We start from the raw sequence: 21055 nt of genomic DNA on the forward strand, positions 1-21055 counted from the left end.
GATCCATCCCTAATCCTCTCCCCGATACTCGATACCCCAGGAAGTCCATCTCCTCTTTATGAAACTCACACTAGAACAGTTTCACATACAGTTTGTGTTGGTACAGGGTTTTTAGCACCTCTCGCACCAATTTCACATGGGATTCATAATCCTGCGAATACACCATCACATCATCAAGGTAAACGATCACTCCTTTATAAAGGTACTTGTGGAGAACTTCATTAATTAAATTCATAAACACCCCAGGGGCCCCATGCAACCTGAAAGGCATGACCCGATATTCAAATTGCTCCAAGGGGGTATTAAAAGCGGTCTTCCACTCATCCCCCTCCTTTATTCTTACTTGGAAGTAGGCATCCTGAAAGTCTAGTTTTGTGAATATTTCCCCTTGAGCCCAGAGCCGGCACGCCCATTGAGGCCAGGTAGGTGGTGGCCTCAGGGTGCGAGGGCACCGGAGAGGCGCTGTAGGGGGTGTCGGGGGCGGAGGCGCATGCCGTGGAGCAGCCAGCCAGCCCCGTGCCGCCACCACATGACCCCAGCTGGGCGCAGCAGCCACGAGCCGCTGCAAGGGCGGTGTGCAGAGCGCAAAGCAGCCTCCGCCCGCCACCACAGCCATCCACCAGCCAATGCCCCCGGCTTGCACATGATGATGTCATCACGCAGTCCGTGGTGCGCACACACGTGGGAGGGGTTGCCGCAGGTGCCAGAAACCCTGGCGCCAGCACTTCTTGAGCCGCTACCCCCAACAAGTCTCTGACCAATGGGATGGGGTAGGTGTTCGACATTGAGATCGCATTGATTCCTCTATAGCCTGTGCACAATCGCAAGCCCTTGTCCTGCAGCTCTTCCCAAAGTGCAGGCACTGTTTCTTTCTGCTCTCGTTGTCTCTTGGCTCCCCCCCTCCATTCTGCGGCCTCCTTTCCCCAGGAACAGACTCCGTCTGCTTAGACTCCTCCACCGCCAGTTCCTCAGTGCTCTCGCCTTCGCCGATGATCTCTCTGGTGACGTCCGGCAGCCTATTCCAGGCTGATTTGTGCCTGGTCTGGGCCGTTTCGGCCAGTTTGGGCTCATTTCAGTCCAATTTGGGCCCAAAACAGCCAGGATCAGGCCGTTGCCGGGCAGGTGAGGGTCCCCCCATCCAGGGCGATTAGACCTGATTCTGTCCAAATTGGGCCCAAAACAGCCAGAATCAGGCTGCTGTCGGGCACGGGAGTGCTCTCCCGCGGGGGCAGCGGCACATTCCAGGCCTATTTGGTCCCAAATTGGGCCCCCTGTGGGGTGTGGGAGTGCTCCCAGAGCAGCTACAGCCTGCGTGATCATGTAACTTCCCGGAAGTGACATCATCACACAGTCCCGGTAGCGCGAGCACGCTTTGTGTGCACGCATATGGTACTCAATGAGTTCCACCACCTCTTTTCCCAGAAAAAAAGCCCTGTGGTACACCAACAGAACCCTTATTCTGTCCAAAGTCATCAGATGTATATACTCATCAGATATATACAATGAATACTGGAACTCTGGCTAGCAAAACAACTGGTGAGTGTCACAGAAGCCTGATAGACCAAAGCCACCAAACCCTTCTCACCCATGAAGCCTAGGCTTATGCGACACAAGAAAGCCTTGGGGCGGGGGGGGGGGGTAAAGCTGCCCTATTATCTTATAAGCAATTTTATTTTTTTCATTGAGAACAGCATAATATTCCTCCTGTACAATTTTTTAACATGCTTTGAAGCCTTTATCTAATCCATCCTTGCTCTCCAGTCACGATGGGATACAAGCTGTCACCAACAAAGCATGTTTTAGATTGCTTAAGTCATGTAAACTATTCTAGATGTAATTAAGTTTATTAGCATGATCTTGTGACTGCGGCTTAAGATCATTAAAGCACTCTTACCAGGTCAGACCAAGGGTTCATTTAACCTCTTATCATCTCTGACAATGGTTGGTTGATGTAGTACAAAGGGGCAAAACCAAGCACCAGGATGGAATATATTATTCCATACCATATTGCAGGAATCTCTCTGAATTCCCCATCTAAGTTTCTACCTCTTGAATCCAACAAACATCAGACAAGGTTTTGAAGAAAATGGACTCTTTATATAGAGGAAAATGTGTTGTGTGAAGTTGTAATAATGCTCCCTTGCCTGTCCATTCAGACAGCAAATTATTTAAGAGTCACTAGTGTGACCGTTGGAGAAATGAGAGGCCATAAGCCAAGAGAAACCTTCCATCCCATAAACAGCGCTGGGAAATTAAAAATGGTAAAAAGGAAATCATGACCTTTAAAGTTCAAACACTTTTTGGCACCTTTTAAAGTTTTCTGCTCTAGGCCCTTGCAAAGAGCACAATCTTTGGAGACCCCAGAATTCTCTTTAATCACTAAGCAAGTCAGCAGCGGTCTGAAATGATCACACATTTACATAGTAATAACCTCAGCCGACACTCCCCACATTATTTCATGGCCAGCATATTGCCACACGGTGCACAATCCATGTGTTTTAAATTATAAGCCATACATAGGAAATTAGTTGCTAACTATGATCTTTACAGGTTTGTCTGACACTTCTAATTAAGATGATTTACATAGAATTATTCTTTGAAAGCAAAAAATGGTGTTTTGCTAGCTAATAAAATATAATTACTACATTTCCACCACCACTACCCCCCTTACAAGTCACAGTTAGTTTTAATCTGTTTGGGGAATTGTTTATCCAGTTCATTATGCTAGCACAAGTAACTTTCTGCTTTTAGATAGAAGCAAATTACAAAGAGGAAGGTATAAACAGACGGAGAAAAGAGACCACCCCTTGCTGAGACTTGGTATGCAGTGTTTCCATTCCTGGGGCTTTTAATCCCACCCAAGGCAAATTCCTGTTTCCGTACTGATCCACTCTCTAAGAAATGTTGCATGTACATAAGTATGCACAAATATAAGCAAGTAGCTGGGTATCTACACATATGTAATTATTTAACCAATTTATGTATTATTTATTTACGTTGTTTTGTAGTTTTTAAGAGCCAGAGTACTTGAGGCAGTATGCGAGTAAAAAGCTGAGTCATTTTATTTATTTACTGCACTTAACACAGCCAATCCTGAAGGCTCAGGCAGCTAAAAGTGATTTAATACTGGGCAAAGAACAAACTGGTAAAGATCAAGACTCACTGAAATGAATGGGAGCTATACAAGAACCCTATAATCTATTTCACCCCGAACATTCATTCAGCTTGGGGAAGAGTCCTTTGGGCTGAAACCTTGCTTCTAAACATTACAAATATTACTTGGTCTAAGTAAGGCATAATCTTGCATTCTTTGTTTCATTAGATCAACGGGGCTACAAGTAAGTACTACAGTCTAAAAAGAACGCTAATTTTGTGCTGTTAAAAAACCCCTGTCTTTTCTCACAAGACTTGTTCAACAGTATGCCCTGAATTGCCAATAACACACTGCAACAGACCCGACTCCCAGCAATCTTGAAATGTATATCTATGCACTCATTCCCCGATTCTTACCTTATATCCATCTTCCCACAGTGTCAATGCACATGACTGGCCTGCTTGTAATAGCTAAATTTGTTCTCAGTATGGTAGATTCCTCTCAGTGGTACTTTGGTCATCTGATTTTTTTTGTCCTCAAACAAAAACTGCAGTTTTAAAATGTATTAATAACTTTATGGATGTCAACATGTCCAGCCACTGCAGCCTGGCTTCCTCTGTGTTAATAAAATGACATACCTAAAACCACATACATTGCCCAGACACAGGCTCAATATACATCTCCTCTATATCAGGCAAAAGGTTAGTCCCCACCCCTCACCCCTCACCCCTAGCATAAGATCCTGGAGAGCTGTTGACAGTACTGTGCTAAATAAACCATGCTCTGATTAGGCAGTCCCTTGCATCAAAATTATGTTCAAGTCACACAACAAAACACATCTATTTCTACTGAGTTGTTGACTACGTTACCCAACCCTTATTGGGTAGTTCCAGTGGTGCCTCTAGAGCATTAAAGGGTATGATTTGACCCTCATCCCCTGCTGCCACTTGAAAACTGATATGGTTCTTCTGACTGAAAACCGTTATTCAATGTTTAAAAATGAGCCTGAATGGCTCGTTTTGAAAACATTTAAAACCAAACCCCTTAATAACCATTCTGTATTAGAATGAGACACATTTTGCCTTACAATGTACTGCTTGGGCTGCTTCCACATGGGGATTTTCTGTGAATGGCAAACAGTATGCCCCATATTTAAAGATAAGCATCTATATGATGTCATATTCCTTCTTGGAATGACTTGTGGGTCTCTTGGGGCGTTCTCCTTTGAGCTGGATCAAAGGAGGTTCAAATGAGTTACTGCAGGGTAGCTGCGGGTGGAGCATGCACGTGAACACTTTACCTGAAACCAATATGGGGGGCCCCCACTAAGTTCCACATGTCCCCCTTTAGCCTTTTAAAGGGTTTTTTATTTTCCCAGATGAGCTGCAATGTAGCTTTACACTACAGCTGAGCTGGGAGGGGTTATGGTTAGGGACAGAAGGTTGCTGGACCATGGGTGAGGGGGACTGGCGGTAATTGCATTAGTGCTTCTGTGCTCACATAATGGAAACAAAGAGGGAGGGGCAGTGGTGGAGGCAGTGACAGCAGAGAGTATTATGGGGATGGGGTGTTTGGATGCAATTCCCACTGACTTCCATGCCTGCTTGCTGCTGCTTCTGCAGCAGGGGCGTCTTTTTCCATCCCTGTATGAAAGCAGCCTTAGACACCAACACTAAAATAATGCTAGCATGGAACAGGGAAGGCACAATGACATCAACTCCATGAAAAGAATCATAGACGAAAAGCCAATAAACACAGGCAGTGACAAAAGGAAATCAGAAAATTTAAATCTCTCTTTTAATCAGCAACAGTTTCATAGCTTAGTTTTGTCACACTCTATAGCTTTCAAAAATACAGGGCCCGTTATCAAGTAGTGTTATCTAGAAAAGATTAACTACATGAGAAAAAGTTTTGGCTACCAAATGCACTGAGAACTATGTTTCTGCACATAGGCTACTCTCGCCAAATCACAAATTATCTTCAGGACAATTTTTAGGCTGATCCGTTTTTTATTCACTCCCACCTCGTAGTACAGGATTTCCGAACCAGAGTTCCTGGTACCCTGGTATTCCACATGACATCATCAGGGGTTCCCTGAGAAACTGGCCAAGAATTAACATTTGTGCAACAATAAACAATCCCAAATATCACACCTAAAGTAAACTTTATATTGACTTTGGATGTAAAGTTATTTTGATGTTTAAATAAACTTTAATTTGATTCAAAATGGTGATATTTGAAAAAATAAGATTAGATAATACAAAAAAAAACAGGAAAAATGCTTCACTCTTTTTCTTATAATGTAAGTTGCAGTGTTGGCTGCACTACTTTGATATGAATTTTGTTATAAAAAATGAAAAAAGAAAAGAAAAAATGTTGGTTTCCGGTCCTTATGAATGTAGATACTATTTGAAGATGTTATGGCAGTCTTTCATTAAATGTAGGTGTATTTGTTATCTTTGCTGTGTTACATTTTCATGGTTCTCAAAATATACATGCACATTTACCTCATTTATGTAAATGAGACAAAGAGTGTGACAAAACTAACTACCTGTAGCTTTTGGAAAGTAGTCCCAAAGCAACCAAGAGGCTGCACAAAACTGCTGCTTTTATGCTTTACTTTTTAAGTTGTAGCTAGTTTTTTCTCCCCTTACCAAATTCAATTCCAGCTGAATTTATCAACAAAGAAGTAGTACTTATCCAAATGACCCTGACTTTTGAAGAATCACTTAAATAATCAGTGAACATATTTTAACTTTTGTAATGGAATCATGCAACTTTCTGTTCTGAGGCAAATGTGTGATAGCCAGTCCATACATAATGGACAGGGAAGTAGTTTTGTTACAAGCTATCCTACTACTTGTCCCATTTAAAAATCAGGTAGATATGCACTTCTGCAATGGGAAGGAGGAAAGGAAAGCCTTCAAAAGACTAAATAAAATGAAAATGGCAGGCTATCACTGAAAGGGAAAGTAGTAGCCATGCATGTATTGAGTTTAAAACTTATCTTAAGGAAAGACCTTAACAGAGCTCAGCACTCAAATGGTGAATTAGTCCTGGTTCCAAGGGACTGTCACCTTGGTGCTTCCCCAATGGGTTCAGTAACTGGAAGGATGCAAAGCATTTCTTGCTGAATTGGCAAAGTCCGCTGCAAACAAATGATTTGGCTACACCAAACTGAACTCTTGGCAACCTCTTGCCTACATGTTGCATCTTTGATACAGAATCTGCAGATCAGAATTTCCTGCAGACCTTTGTCTTCATTTATCGGTGTGGAGGGGAGACAAATTACCGCTTGCACAAGCTCAGGATGACCAGTGATCTCATGGCTGTACATGGCAGCCATGACCGTATTATTACATGGCCAGGCCTCTAGGCTTTCTAGGCTTTTCAGTGTCCCCTCTGGCACTTTAATCTTTCACTCCACTACAGCTGACAGCCTGACCCTGGTATGGTAGGTACTAGACTGCAGTACATAGCTCTATATCCATTTTGAGAGTCTCCTGAAGAATTCTATTCAAAATTTTAAAAAGTATTTTTATTGTGTGAGTAGAACTCTTCAGGAAAGCACATTTTGGGGGTATAATTGTTCAATACTGTAATATTTTGAAGTGAATAAGATTTTTATTATTTATTAAAAATATATAATTTATGGATAATTGTTTTAATATAAGAGACAATTTGTTTCACTTTAATAAGGAAGCAGTTAATTATCTTATTAATAGAGGTTATATAAGAGAATTAATTCATTGTAATTTATGTAGGGGTGTGCCTCAGCAAAAAAAACTAATGGGCCCCTAGTCCCTGTGGGGCCCCTAGGCTTCAGCCTAATGAATAATACGGCCCTGATGGCAGCTTCAGTGCACAGGTCCATGTAGCAGTCAACAGCGTTTTTATATGAAAGGTGTGTGTGTGCATGTGAGGCAATTTAAAGATTTAATGAGATGTATCAAGCTTATGGTTGAGGCTGGGTTATGGGTGGGCCATCCTGCCAGTCTCCTGTTGGGGGGGGTAGTGCAATCCCCACCCTGATTTGTCCATTTGGTTGGACTACTTTCACCCTTTCATCTCCCACCCCATAGAATGTTTGATTAGGGCTGGGAAATATGGGCTGCCGCCTAGAGTTGTTTTATTACTGAAGCATATGTTTATTTATGGTTTTAATGCAAATTTTATCGTAATTTTAATACTGATGTCTGAGCCTGTTTGTGGGAAGAGTGGATTATAAATCCAATCAATCAATCTTCCATGAGTTCAGTTGCCTAAATCCTCCCACCCATGCTTACATCACCTTTATGCTTTTTTGAGGGTATCTGGGCTTACTTACCTGTTCAATCATATTGGTCACCATTCATCAGCCAAATACCTGACCACTGACAAATGTATAATTACATCCCCTATTAACCTTTCTATAGGCTTGCAGAACTGAGCTGCCAGACGCACTTAATATCATAAATGGAGAGTCTGGCAGAGTTTGACCTTGTGTTGAGGCTTAGTTCACTGTTTTAGTTACAAACTCAGCCTTAACTTTAAGCTCCCAGAAGGCTAACAAATGAGAGAAGGACCTCAGTTTGCTGATGACACTCTCTACTGATCTTATGATCTTATCTCTTGAACTGCTTACAGAACTGGCCAGGAACCTAGTCTACCAAAGACAGAAGTTTGAAATTAAAGCACAGATAACTACCATTTTACTGGTCCTAATTCTGTGTCTCTGAAGGCAGCAATTTATCCAGTGAAGCTTTCCCCATCATTTTAGTTCCATGCAAAAGCTTATTCTGATTAATGTTTATGTCTATCATAGCCATGCAATTATTGTTTGGTTGTTATGCCACTGATGACACAGTATATTGAAGTTACAATGCTTTAATGCTAACCTGATATATTCTCTCCTTAGCCATGTTATTTCCATATTATAATTGTTACTTTTCCAGACCCAGGATGGGCCTCTCATGTTATCTCACAGAACTGTGCATCTCCTAGCTAGAGACGATCTTGGAGTCTCCAGATACCAGCTTTTGCTACTTTGCCCAGACGTTGGGAATCTATTATTGTGTATTCACTATTTAGCCATAACTATAAAGGGTTCTCACAGGATCCGTGTAAACCTGCGTGCCAAAACCTTAACAGTTGCAGGAGCGCCAGAAAATCAAGTATAACAGACTTTTTGTTTTGCCTTGTCACTTCTACCAAGCTCTGTGATGGGAGTTCAGACCTGAACTGTAAAGATCCTAATAAAAGCTTTTCTACTAGAATCAATGCGTGTTCACTGGAGAGGGGCGGAGGGATCTACCTGGCAGGAACTGACAATGTCAAGCAGTAGTTAGAGGCGCAGGATCAAGTCTGGTATAACAGGTGGCAACCTGAAGTCTAGAGCGAGCAGCATATAAATGAATGATTCTTTAAGTTTCTCAGTCTTTTCTTTTGCAAAAGCCATGTTCACCAATACATTTTTGGGCATAAACAGGAAAGATTCAACAGAGTAGCAGTCTGTTATATATCTGGCTCTTTTCTCCTCTGAAAGATCAGGCAACCCATTCCCCACCATCCCAAGGGCTAATGAAGGACCTGCCTACTGTGAAGGGGGCATTGAAGAGACTATGGGCCAAACTACAAGTGACGAATGACACAGGTTAGACACTTCTCAGCTTCCTTCAAGTTTTGATGGGAAATGTAGGCAGCTTGGTGGAATGTTGGACAAGTGACAGTTGAAAAGTCCACTGGACAGCAGTCAGAGAGCCAAGCTGCAAGACCAGGATGTCTACATTTCCCATCAAAACGTGAGGGAAGCTGACTAGTGTCCAACCTGTGTCATTCGTCACTTGTAGTTTGGCCCTATCAGTGGCCTGTTCACTGTTTTATTGTTTTGTGTTTCATGTTTTAAATTTTAAATATCTTAATCATCTTAACAAAAAACCCAGCATTTTCTGGATCCTTTCCAGTCCGGCTTCACACCTGGATATGTAACTGAAAGAGCCTTGGCTGCTCTGGTGAATGACCTGCGCTGATAGATAGGGAGCATCACCCTGTTGATTCTTCTGGACCTATCAACAGCTTCTGATACCATCAATCAGGGCATCCTTCTGGATCACCTTTCAGAGTTGGGACTGGGAGGTACCCATCTGGAAGGTAGGTTTCAGGAGGTGGTGCTGGAACACTGTTGGTCAGCTCCTTGCTCTTTCATATATGAAGACCTGCAGGGCTCCATCTTGTCCTCCATACTCTCTAACATCTGCAAGAAACTAGTGGATGAGGTCATATAGAGATTTGGGCTGGGCTGTCACCAATATGCATGTGATATCCAGCTCTTTATCCTGCTTCCAGGGAAGCTGTAGAAACCCTGAATTTGTGTGTGGAGGCAATTTCGGGGTGGATGTATGCTAATAAACATACTTAATCCTGAACAGATGGAACTGCTACTGGTGAGCAGGACCGACTTCAGAACTGAGGGTCTCCTGTTCTGGGTGGGCTTGCAGTCCTGCTGAAGGAGCAGGTCTATAGCTTGGGTGTGCTACTGGACTCAGACCTACTGCTGGGTAAGCAAGTGTGACAAAAAGTGCTTTCTACCAGCTTCAGCATTAGCGAGCTTCAGCTTTTCCTGGGCAGAGAAGTTCTGGCCACCGAGGTGCATGTCCTGGTAACATCTAGATTAGTTTACGGCAAAGTGCTCTGTGTGGGGCTGCCCTTGAAAAGTGTTCAGTAACTTCAATTGGTACAGAATGCTCCAACCAGGATTCTGATTGGTGTGGGTCATAGGGACAATATCACTCAAATCTTGGTTCATCTTCACTGGCATCCTATTTGTTTCCAGGCTGAATTCAAGGCAGTGGTATTGACCTTTAAAGCTCTATATGATCTAGGGCCAGCATATCCTAAGGACTGCCTATTTCAACACAAATCTATCTGATCATTATCATCATCTGAGACCTTTCTTTAGGTTCCTACATCTTTTTTTTTAAGGTTTACAAATTTTATTTAAGCTATAAACACTAAACATAAAAGATAAAAAACACAATCTTTAAAAAACCCACATTAACAATACATATAAACATGAAATAACAAGCAAGATAAGTAGCTAATAATAATAAAAAGAAAATACAGTTTAGAAAGATAAGCAAAAAAAAAGACAAAAACTAAACTACAAATTCAGTTCCGATTTTCTCCGCAACTACTATATATCGTTTTCAGTCTTGCTTATTCTATGTTAACCATAAGAGCCTTCTTTTTTCTATTGTTCATGATTCTTAATCCATAAATCCTGATATAATCAAATCATTATTATCTATTTCATGTACAAAGTCTATAAATGGTTTCCATTCAGCCAAAAATGTAGATAATGTCTTCTCTCTAATCCAGGGGTGGGGAACATCATTTGCACTGGCCTGCGGAGACGAGCAGCAGAGTTGCGGGTGAACGGCAGCACTGCGGGAAAACGCAGTAGGCAGATCCCCCAATCCCAGCCTTTCTCCCTTCTCCCACTCACCCACTCGGTGGGGGGTGCACTCCCTGGGGTGCCCCCTCCCTGGGGGGCGTGCTCCCGCACCATGAGAGCAGGTGGAGGCGGCGGTGAAAGCAGGCCGCTCTCACTGCTGCTGCTGCCTCCTGTTGCCAGCGCCGCCTGCTGCTGCCGCTGCCACCACCAAGTGTGACCCGCAGTGCTGGCAAAAGCGGCCTGTGCCACTGTGGTGAGAGCAAGCAGCAGCAGCGGCAACAACGGGAGGCGCTGGCAACAGAGCTGCCATCGCCACGATCAGGCTGCAGCGGTGGCGGTAGGGAGAAAGGGGAGACAAGCGCCCTTTCTCCCATGCGCGTGATGATGCTCCCTGGAAGTTACATCATCATGCATGCTGCGTGATGATGTCATTTCTGGGAGCGACCTCACGCATGTGGAAGAAAGGGCCCTCCCCGTGCAGGACAAAACATAAACTCGGCCCTCAGAGGGAAAAAGGTTCCCCATCCCTGCCGTCTAATCAGTAAAGTAAGTTTTGCCATTGACAGAAACTCTAAAATTTTTATCCACCATTCCTCCATTGTAAGCAATGTTGTTTTCCATTTTTGTATATTTTGAGGTTAGGTAGGTGGCAACCCAAGAGAGAGCCTTGAGTCACGGTACCAACACTGTGGATGTCCCTCTCCAGGGAGATTTGTCTATCCCCTTCTATCACTATCTTCCAGCAGCGGTTGAAGACTTTTTTGTTTCATCTGACATCATCTGGCAATCCCTCAATAATCCCTCCTCCCTACCCTATATTTTAAATTGATATCTCTTTGTATATGTGTGTGTGTGTGTGTGTGTGTGTGTGTGTGTATACACACACATATATGTATCTTATCTTTGGTTTTTAACTCATTTTATGATGTGTTTTTATACTGCTCTGTTTTTAGTTGTTAGCCATCTTGAGATGCCTGATTGGGCTGAAAGGTGTGATATAAATCTTCAAATCAATCAATCAATCAATCAATCAATCAATGGGATGCTTTGTGGAAAGTAAACAAGATCTATCAGCATCAATACTAAACATGAACTGGGGTTGAGGTAAAGACTAAACTACATAGCTGCCATTGTTGTGTCTTCCTCTAGTAGTGGCACTGGTCCACACAAGTGTGTGAAACTGTAAGACAGTAATGGTGTGTTACCATACATAAAGGTAAGGCACTTTGACTCCATCTAGTGGTATTCTGTTTCTACCTGGCTCTCTTTTCAGTTAATAGCACTGGATTACACAGGGGCTAGTGAAGCTTCTGCTCTTGAAACTCATAAAGGTTTTATTCCATGTCCATTCTTTATATAATTCTGCTTATTTCTTCTGTAAGAAATGGATTGTGAGTGAGACTGGGACAGGATTTACAACCTCAGCACTGGGTGACAGGTCTTCAAGCATCTTCAAAACTCTGAAAAATATTTCCCTAGCTGGCCAATCCAAATATGCATAGTAGGTAATGTGTACCCCTTTCTGGAGTGTAATTGTCACACCCTAACAACATCTCTGTCTATGTTTACTCTACATCAACAGACATTTTTAAATCGGGGTGTCAGGCTGTGACCTGGAAAATGTTCATATGCCTTTTAATGCTTTGATGCAATGAGAGAAGAAAGTCATACCTTTTCTACTCCTTCTCTCCCTGTTCCTGACATCTAGCCTTTCCCTTCTCTCCTGTAGCAACCAGGCCTTCATGTGTGCAGGATCAGGGAGAAAATGGGTGGGACAAGCAGTGGCTACCTCCTGGTGCCTCAAAAGATGTAACAGTATATTAATATCTCTGGTCAACCATTTTTCTAGAGCAATAACACAAAGACTGCACTTTTCTGAGTCATGGACAGTCAGAGACTACTTGGGAAACATCAATTAAGCATAAGCTATGGAGGGAAAGGAAAAATTAGGAGGAAGGAATCCTGTGAGTCATTAAACTGGCCTATATTCAAGATCTTCATGAATTTATACATAATCTCTTGCACCATTTCAGTAACGTGTTTTTATTAAGCAACTATCTTTTCCTGAAGATCCTAGAGTAGCAAGGGAGGCTGCTTACCTTTGAGGGAGAGCACACTTTATGCAAGGGGACACACAGAAAACAGCTGCCCTTGCCAAGCCCCTCTTGGTGACAAGAATAAAAAATGACGCTAACTCAGAATTTATCATGTACCCAATTACAATGTTAATTGGCAAGACCCAGAAATCAATTAATTCACAAATTTTTTCAATTAAAAATTAAGATAAATCATAAATATGTTTCAAGCAAAGGCCCAATACCGTGAACTTTCTCATCTCTTCCTTTTGGGATGGATTAGATTTTTTTAAAATAAAAATGAATAATAATAAAATAATAATCATAACCATAATAATATATATTTTTAAAAGTGCTTGTGTTGTTGAAAGCCTGGTTGCCCTTGAGTGTCTTTGGCGATGCACAGGAGGCCTGTCATCAGCAGGACTGGGCTGAAGACAGATAAAAAAGTATCGACCGGTCGGACACACGGCTTCTACTTTATTGATCAGGCGGGAATTTAACTTGCTGTGCATATCCACAGTGTCAGCAAGGGCCACAGGCGAAATTAAAAGGACTTGGCTTGAAGATGTTGCCATGATATGGGGAGTGGGGGGAGGAATGGCAGAAGAGGGGGAGAAAGAAAGGATGAAAATTAAAAAAGCATATGGGAAAAAATCCAGGATAAACGGATGAGGAAAAAGTTAGTAAATTGAAGGAAATGGGGAGCCGCCGGGGTCTAATTCTCACTGAAAGTGATGCTGGCTCATTTCTGTCTCTTTAGAGCTCTGCTAAATTGTCAGGTTGCTTTTAAGGTGAGAGATTTACTATGTATTTCAATGGATCTTTGTAAAAGTAGGGAGGGAGGGAAGCCCCTTACTCATAAATGTCTCTTATCTAACTCACTCAATGCTCTATAAGACCTGAGTTGTTGGTAGCTTTGGAGGTGTCTGTGTGCTGGCTGGCCAGTTTATATCCTTAGGTGTAAATCTAGGAGAACAAAAGGTGAGATCTACGACTCTGATATGACATGTGACAACAGGACTTATTTGTGTTTTATGCACTCTATTTATCCGTCTGGGGAACTAGAAGCGCAGTTTGCACATCCCTTGGGGATTGACAGTTCAGGAGCATTCTTATGAGGACAATTGCAGGGAGGAGCAGTGAACTACCAAATTATCCAGACAACTTAGTGTATATGCTCAAGAACTCCATATAGAGAAATCTGCAGCAGATCAACCCAATTTACAATCACAGTATGAAGCACCATATTTCAAACTGGGATGTCTTAGCTGAACTCAGTCCTTGCCCCAGTAGTTACTCTGTGTCTGATATAGATCTCTCTGCTGTGGATACTGTCCACTAAATCACCTTGGCTACACTGCAACAAGATAGGAAATAAGATCTTTAATTGAAGGGGGGCATGATACCCACTTCACAAAGGACCTCTTCCAAGCTGCCCACCTCACAAAGAAGTCCAGTTTATGTAAGTGACACATCTGTATTCCTTCCTTCCTTCTTTCAGGTAGCTCATGAAGTTTCTAGGAAATTACCCATTTAGGCATACTCCAAACTCAGAAATGCTTAGCTCTGGTAATTAAATTACATCATGCACCTTCAAACCATATGCTTGGCTGCCACAATGCTAGATAAAGAGAACGTTGTACAAAATATTGTTCTAAAGCATGATCACTGAAAAAGAAGGGTAACATCTGTTAGGCTCAGCAAAAAACAGGAGGCGATACCAAGGCCACAGAAAAAACATTCTCACACTAGAATTATATGAATGAGCTTAGATCTAAGCAAAAATGTTTTGAGTGAATCAGCACTTCTTTTGTATGCCTAGAGCTAACACGGCATTGTGGCTAAGATCTGTGATGGGTGTCCTTGGACCAATCACTGTTCCTCAGCCCAATCCATTTCACAGGGTTATTGTACAGACAAAATGGTGGAAGGGAAAACTATGTACACCATTTTGAGCTTCCTGAAAGGAGAACAATATAAAAATGTGGCAAATAAATTAATTTGGGTATGTTTGGATTTCTGTACAGAATGCTAAGAATTCAACATCCAGAAAATCCTACTTAAAGGTATGTGCAAGTGACACCACCCAATCTACCATAAAGTTGGTACTTCTTCCTTGGAAGACGTATCCCATTAGTTCTGGTTTGGCACAGATAGAAAAAAGTGTTACAGTTTGATTTCACGGTCTGATTTTTGTGCCATCATCGCCCTCTGTGGCAAGAACTGTGCAATGCCCTTGCTCAGCGAGAATGCTCATTCATCTCCATGATTCTTAAGGGTCTCTTGCTTTCCAGGAAAGATGCAGAGAAGATAGCTTGGGCCTGCACTAGATTTAGGACTTGGTTAAATGGGTCTTAACATTGTGAAGTCACAAACCATTGCTGTGTCCTATAATTGGCCATGTCTGGATCTGGAGTTGCTACAAATATTCTGGAAATAAACATGGATGCCATAGAACCTTGTCCTCTGGACATTTTGCACAGCAGACTTGAAAAACATTGATAATCTGCACTGTAGGTGGGGTGAAACTAGATAATCGTGGGGTGCCTTTCAACAAACTGATGCTGTGAATGTTTTGTCTCCAGTCTGGATATGGAGTTTGGGGGGCTGGCAGCTCTGTCTTATTAGCTCTCCACTTTGGGGGGGCAACAATTGCCTTGCCATCCATCCTAACAGGAAGAGCAGCTGCTTGGCATTCTGTGGGAAGGTGGGTGGGAAGAGAAAGGGCTGCATGCAAATTTCATTTCTGAGCCAATGCTGCTGTTTCAAGTGCCAGGAGCCTTGCAGCCCCTTCTCAGCATTACATATGTAACAGCCTCATTGAACTTGACATGTCAAATTCAGGCCATTTGTGCAAAATCTCCCTTTAATAATACCGTTTCATTTCACTCAAATGAGACTTGAATGCATGTAAAATGGAAAAGGATATTTAAGCGCTAACATTAGGCAGATGTCTTGCCAGAGGCCGATTGAATATATGAGATTTTGAAGTGGTTAACACGATTTCACTGCTCCCTCTTAGAATATGTCACCTGCTGGGTGGTTTCTCCCCCTTCCTCTTCTCTTTTTAAGCGAAGGATATAAATTGAAAGAAAACAAAACTACAAGCTTCAGTTTGCAGGAGATTAACTCTGTCCACACTGGCATGCCCTTCTGAAAAACAAACAAGCCTCTACCTTACTTTTATAGGACTGTTTAGGCTATCCCTATAGATCAAATAGAGAGGCAACACTTTGGGGCAAGATAAGTGGTGGGTACCTCTATTAAATTAGAGTACTGAAAAGAACCAGAGGGTCATGTGGTTCAATTCTCTGCACAGGCACAATTCTCTCTGCCTAAACCAACCCTGCTGGATGCCCATTTAGTTTCCCTTCAGATCTTATTTGGTCAATGGTGATAGTTCCACATGGGCAGCTGTGGTAATCTGTTACCAGCAAAATGTAACAAGAGTCCAGTAGCACATTAATGACTAATAACATTTATTCCACTTCAAGCTTTCATGAGTCAAGGGTGCACTTCACCTCCCTCTGCCACACTTCTATTAATCCTAAGACATAAAAGGCAAATCCTGTTGCTGACTACTTGCTTCCTATCCCTGTACATGCGCAGAACACGAGGATAAGAAGTGAGTGGGAGCAAAACAGTTTGCCTCCCCACTGCCTGCTGAGGCCTCCAGAGGCCCAGAAAGGCTTAGTGCAGCTGCAGGAAGGCCCAGCACCATGGCTCTGGGCCTTCCTGCTTCCTCAGGGCTTCTCAGCTGGGCAGGGAGAAGGCAGGTGAACCACCACTTTCACCCTACCCAGCTGATCCATGAGCAAGGGCGGCAGCAGCAGCAGAGCACGCCCACGCATTGCTCAGCTGGGCAGGGAGAAGGCAGGCAAACTCGCTTTCTCCCTGCCCAGTTGATTCATGGGTAAGGGAGGGCAGTGGAGGAGGGGGATGGTGCTGGAGTGTGGCTGAGCTCCACGGCAGCTACTGGCCATGGCACGTTCTCCTGCCCTGCCCATGCCTCATGCAATGCAGGCTACCCCGGCCCAGCAGCCTACGGCGGCCTGGCCCCTGCTTCTAGAGCCCGTTGTATTCTTTCACATCAGGATCTGGCACTACTCCCATTATATAAAAAGCAACTGGTATTACTGATGACTCACCTTTTATCCTGGTGCAGCTCCAGAGGGCACCACTGCAGCAGGAACCCCAGGCGAGGAAGCCTGTGCTTCCCTCCTGCCCCCAGCCTTCACTTGGCAGCAATCAGGGGAGGGAGGAGGTAGCAATACCCTCCCGCCCCAATCCCACCTTCACGCAGTGGTGATTGGGACGGGGTGGAGGCAGCAATGCCCAACTGCCCCCCCCCCCGCCTTCATCCAGCAGCAATCAGGATATGGAGCAGGTGGCAATGCCCACCCCCCTTAACCCAGCTGAGATCAGGAGTGGAGAAGGTCAGGAATGGAGAAGGTAGCAATGCCCGCTTCCCTTCACCCAGCTGGGATCAAGCGTGGAGAAGGCAGCAATGCCCCTCCCCTGCTTCACCCGGCTGGGATCAGGTGCAGAGCATGTGACAATGCCGGCCCTCTGTCACCCGGCCGGGATCAGGCGCAAAGCATGTGGCAATGCCGGCCCTCCCTTCACCCAGCCCGGATCAGGCATGGAGCAGGTGGCAATGCCCGCCCCCTTCACCTGGCCGGGATCAGTTGTGGAACAGGTGGCAATGCCCGCCCCCTTCACCTGGCTGGGATCAGTTGCGAAGCAGGCATCAATGCCCCTCCCTTCACCCAATGGGGATCAGGAGCAGAGCAGGCATCAATTCCCGTCCCCCCTTCACCCAACAGGAATCAGGTGCAGAGCCTGCCTGCCCTCCTCTTTCTAGAGCCCGTTGTATTTTTTCCCTCAACAGGCTTTGTTGCTAGTATAACATGTAATAACATAAAGCGTCACCCTAATGCATATATACTCTGAAGCATCTGATGAAATAAACTCTGACTAACAAAAGCTTACAATGAAATCTTTTTTATTACTGTTAAAGATGTCACAAGATTCTGGTTTTATTTAGTCAATGGCTACCTCAACCACTTTTCACCACAGTGAAATGCTAACACAGGTCACTTGCAATATGCACATCACACACTGTCTAACCTATTATGTGTGGGAAATAGCAACACTACCGAAAGAAAGTCTTGCTGCAAATGGATGGCTATGCTCCCATTCACCTTCTTTAAAAAAACCACACAGGACTGCATACTCAGGCACAAATGTAGGTGGATGTACAGCCACTAGATGAAGTCACAGGAGCTACTAGATGAAGCCATTGGAGCAGCTAATTGGCTCAGGCTTTAAATATACAAATACACACACACACATTGCCTGCATGTACCTGAATTGGAACTACAAAGCAAGCAAGTGTAGATTCAGTAGACCATTAAATTTTTTTTAAAAAAAAAACTTCATAAGATTGTATTTGCACATAATTCATACTATAGTTGCTCCATGCTAACCTCACAGACCTAAACAATTCTAAGGCTTAACTTGTTTTCCTTTGAAAGAAAAAAACTTAGCCAGGATAATCAGTAATCCTGGGACATTAACTCCTAAACTACCTTGTTTATGTAGATAATGGTCAGATCAGAAGCTGAAGACAGGCTGACAGGCAGCAAGTATCCGTTCTCAGAACTCTCATCCATGGACCTGAACTCTCTCATACTGGGACAAATCATCCTATAACTGTACTGAAGTTGTAATTAACTAGTAAGCAGAATTCACAATTCTGAAGAAAATCATACTAACTTGTGAATGCCCTTTAGGAGGTCTTACCATAACAGTTAAGGATTCTGTTGATCAGAAAGGTCTGTTATCTCTGGATAACTCTGGAATCCTGGAATCATTACCTCTAAGCCCTGACTGGGTAAACAAGCCATGTTTCAGACACCATTTATGATAAAGCAACTGGTGCCTTTCCTGTTTGCAGCCTCATGACGAACACAGGATTTAAGCGCTTATGAGCAGCATCCAAATTAATGAAAAGCACCATGTTCACTCTGGTGCCCTGCTGCAAAGACAATATGGACTGAGGCAATCTTTGTGTAGCCATAACTAAAGGTTACTTTTCTAATCGCTGTCCATAAGAGGTGTCCTCTCCCTTAACCTTTTACTTAAAACTAAATGCAAGAATTTGTAATTTGGAGCATCTTTTTTTTAAAGAGATCCTTCCCCTTGGCAAGCAAAGTTCCCCCTCTCCCTAGATTGATTTTCCCATATCATACTGATAAGTAACAGCTGCTGGGCCATTTTGGTAATGACTGGAGTTTGGCAGGGAGCGGTGCTGGGCTCCTGCATTCCACCTCATCACATTTATGGGCCTAGATTTTATTTTCAAGTTTATTGGCTTATTTGAGGATTGTTATTAGTTTCCCTTTCTCATTATGTATGGCTTTTGGCTTCTAAGTTTTTTCTATGGGTAGAATCACAAACCAGAAGGGTGAAGGGTTCCATTTTGTTTTCAAAAAGTTTCTCTACCCCATAACATAAATAAGAGTAAGTTCAGGTACAAGATCACTTTTATATGGAAGAACACCCTGAATCTCACATCCTGCAAGGCACAAAAGCAGCCTGATATTTAGGGTGGCTTGTTCCCATGCCACTGTGGGGCAGGACGTGCAAGCAGGCTGGAGATTAGTCCCTAGGGCCTGATATGTAGAGGAGACTGGGCATTATCTATCACAGCACGGTAAGAGTCATTAGTTAATAATTAATAAAGACCCTGCTATTGCTCTTCCCCATGCATGCATGCAGCCAGAGCAGGCGAGGGCCAGGAGTGAGCTGCCTCCCCCTTTAACTGCCGTGGTTATTTAAAGGAATAATGCCATTCTTTTTCATTTGTCAGCTGGCCCACAATGGCCCTTGTCAGCCTTTATGATTTAGCATTTCCTTTCCTTTCCCATTAAACGCCACCTTCCCCCGCCCCTTCTATCCGCCTCACGCCAGCCACAGGCAGCTCTCGGCCTGCTTCACTCCAAGACTAGCCTAGCTCTTTCCACAAGCTCTTCTGAGCACTAATTGCTTCTGTTCATTTAAACCTGTTCGTTAATTTGCTGTGGCCCTTTATTAAGTTGGATGCAGCCCAAATTACACCATAAATTATGCGCACAAGGGAACTGGATGTCGCCTGGGATAAATGGCTTGGCTGTTCCCATTCTTCCCCCTTTCCTCCCATCTTAAAGTAGCTGATTCTGGCTCAGTACTGGATACCACATGGGCAATGGTTCTGGGAGGTCTTGGTTCAGCTTGGATTTAGTAGACCCCTCTTTATTGTATGCAAATCTGTCTTTTCACCTGCGACCAATAAGACTCCCTGTTACATTGAGAAAGGACCCCAGGGCTGGACTCTTTTTCCAACCTTGAGGGTGGTCCGTTCAGGTGTTGGGTAGCCCTCAGCCTAGTTGTTCCCTGCCTCCTGCTGTTCCCAGCCACCTGATGACATCACCTTGCTGCCAACGGCAGCCTGATCCTTTTCTTCACCTTTTAATGACCGGAGAATTCATTAATAATTGAAATAAACACGCTCTCTCCCAGGCTGCAGTTTTATTAAGGGAAGGCCAGGGATCTGCCAACCCTTGGCTGCAGTGATTTCCTAAATAACTGCTAGCAGTTAAAATGCAATTAATTTTTTTAAAAAACAGAGGACTTTTGCTGTGCTGGTGAAAGCAGCAGGCAACTGAGAGGCAGCCTCAGGGTAGTTGGCAGCCTCTTGGGAGATGGGCTGGTGGACGCTACCTTCGTGTCCACATTCTTAACCTCTTCTCTGCTGCACTGGTATGGTGGAATGCTTCAGAAAACAGTACTTTTTTTTACAGGTCGTATGCAAGAAAAAGAGTATCTCTCTACCTAAGCTCTCACCCAGTAACACTGTTTTCCTAAAGGATAATAACCCATGACATTTATTTTGCAGTGGAGGAGACCTACATGAAAGAGACGAGTAGGGAAAAGTAAGAGATTTCCAACTTTCCAATCCCCAGCATCCCCACAAAGCCTAACCTGCTATGGATATTACAAGTTAGCAGCCAAAACAAATGTGATGGAAATCCCCATGTATTCCTTTGCCTATTAGAGGAAGGTCTATTTTAAAACAAACTGAGTGTGGAGGCAGACTAAACCCTTTCCTCTACCACTCCTTATCTTTTGCTGTTTCCACATGTCTTTAAAGGGACAGCCCACTCACGGAGTGCTTCTGACTTCCCCTCTTCACTCCACGTGTCTCTGATTTCAAAATAGTATCAGGCTTTTTGGCTTACATTTTTTGGCGCTTTTTCTGAGAATGCACTTTCCTACGGTCCCCAAAAAGGCGCTGACAAAATGGAAGCCAAACCACCTGCTACTGTTTTGAAATAGGAGATGTGTAGAGTGAAGGGGAAAAGTCTACAATGTTTGGTGAGTTGGCCGTCCCTTTAAGGATGTGTGGAA

General features: G+C 43.6%; 1 protein-coding gene across 3 annotated transcripts in view; it reads right to left on the minus strand.

Moving 5' to 3' along the window:
- The window catches only part of RNF220 (ring finger protein 220), a 389522-nt gene that overhangs the window by 147326 nt on the left and 221141 nt on the right, over nucleotides 1-21055 (minus strand). The window lies entirely within an intron of this gene.

The sequence above is a fragment of the Eublepharis macularius genome, chromosome 5, assembly GCF_028583425.1.
Source record: "Eublepharis macularius isolate TG4126 chromosome 5, MPM_Emac_v1.0, whole genome shotgun sequence".
In the NCBI taxonomy this organism is placed as follows: Eukaryota; Metazoa; Chordata; class Lepidosauria; order Squamata; family Eublepharidae; genus Eublepharis; species Eublepharis macularius.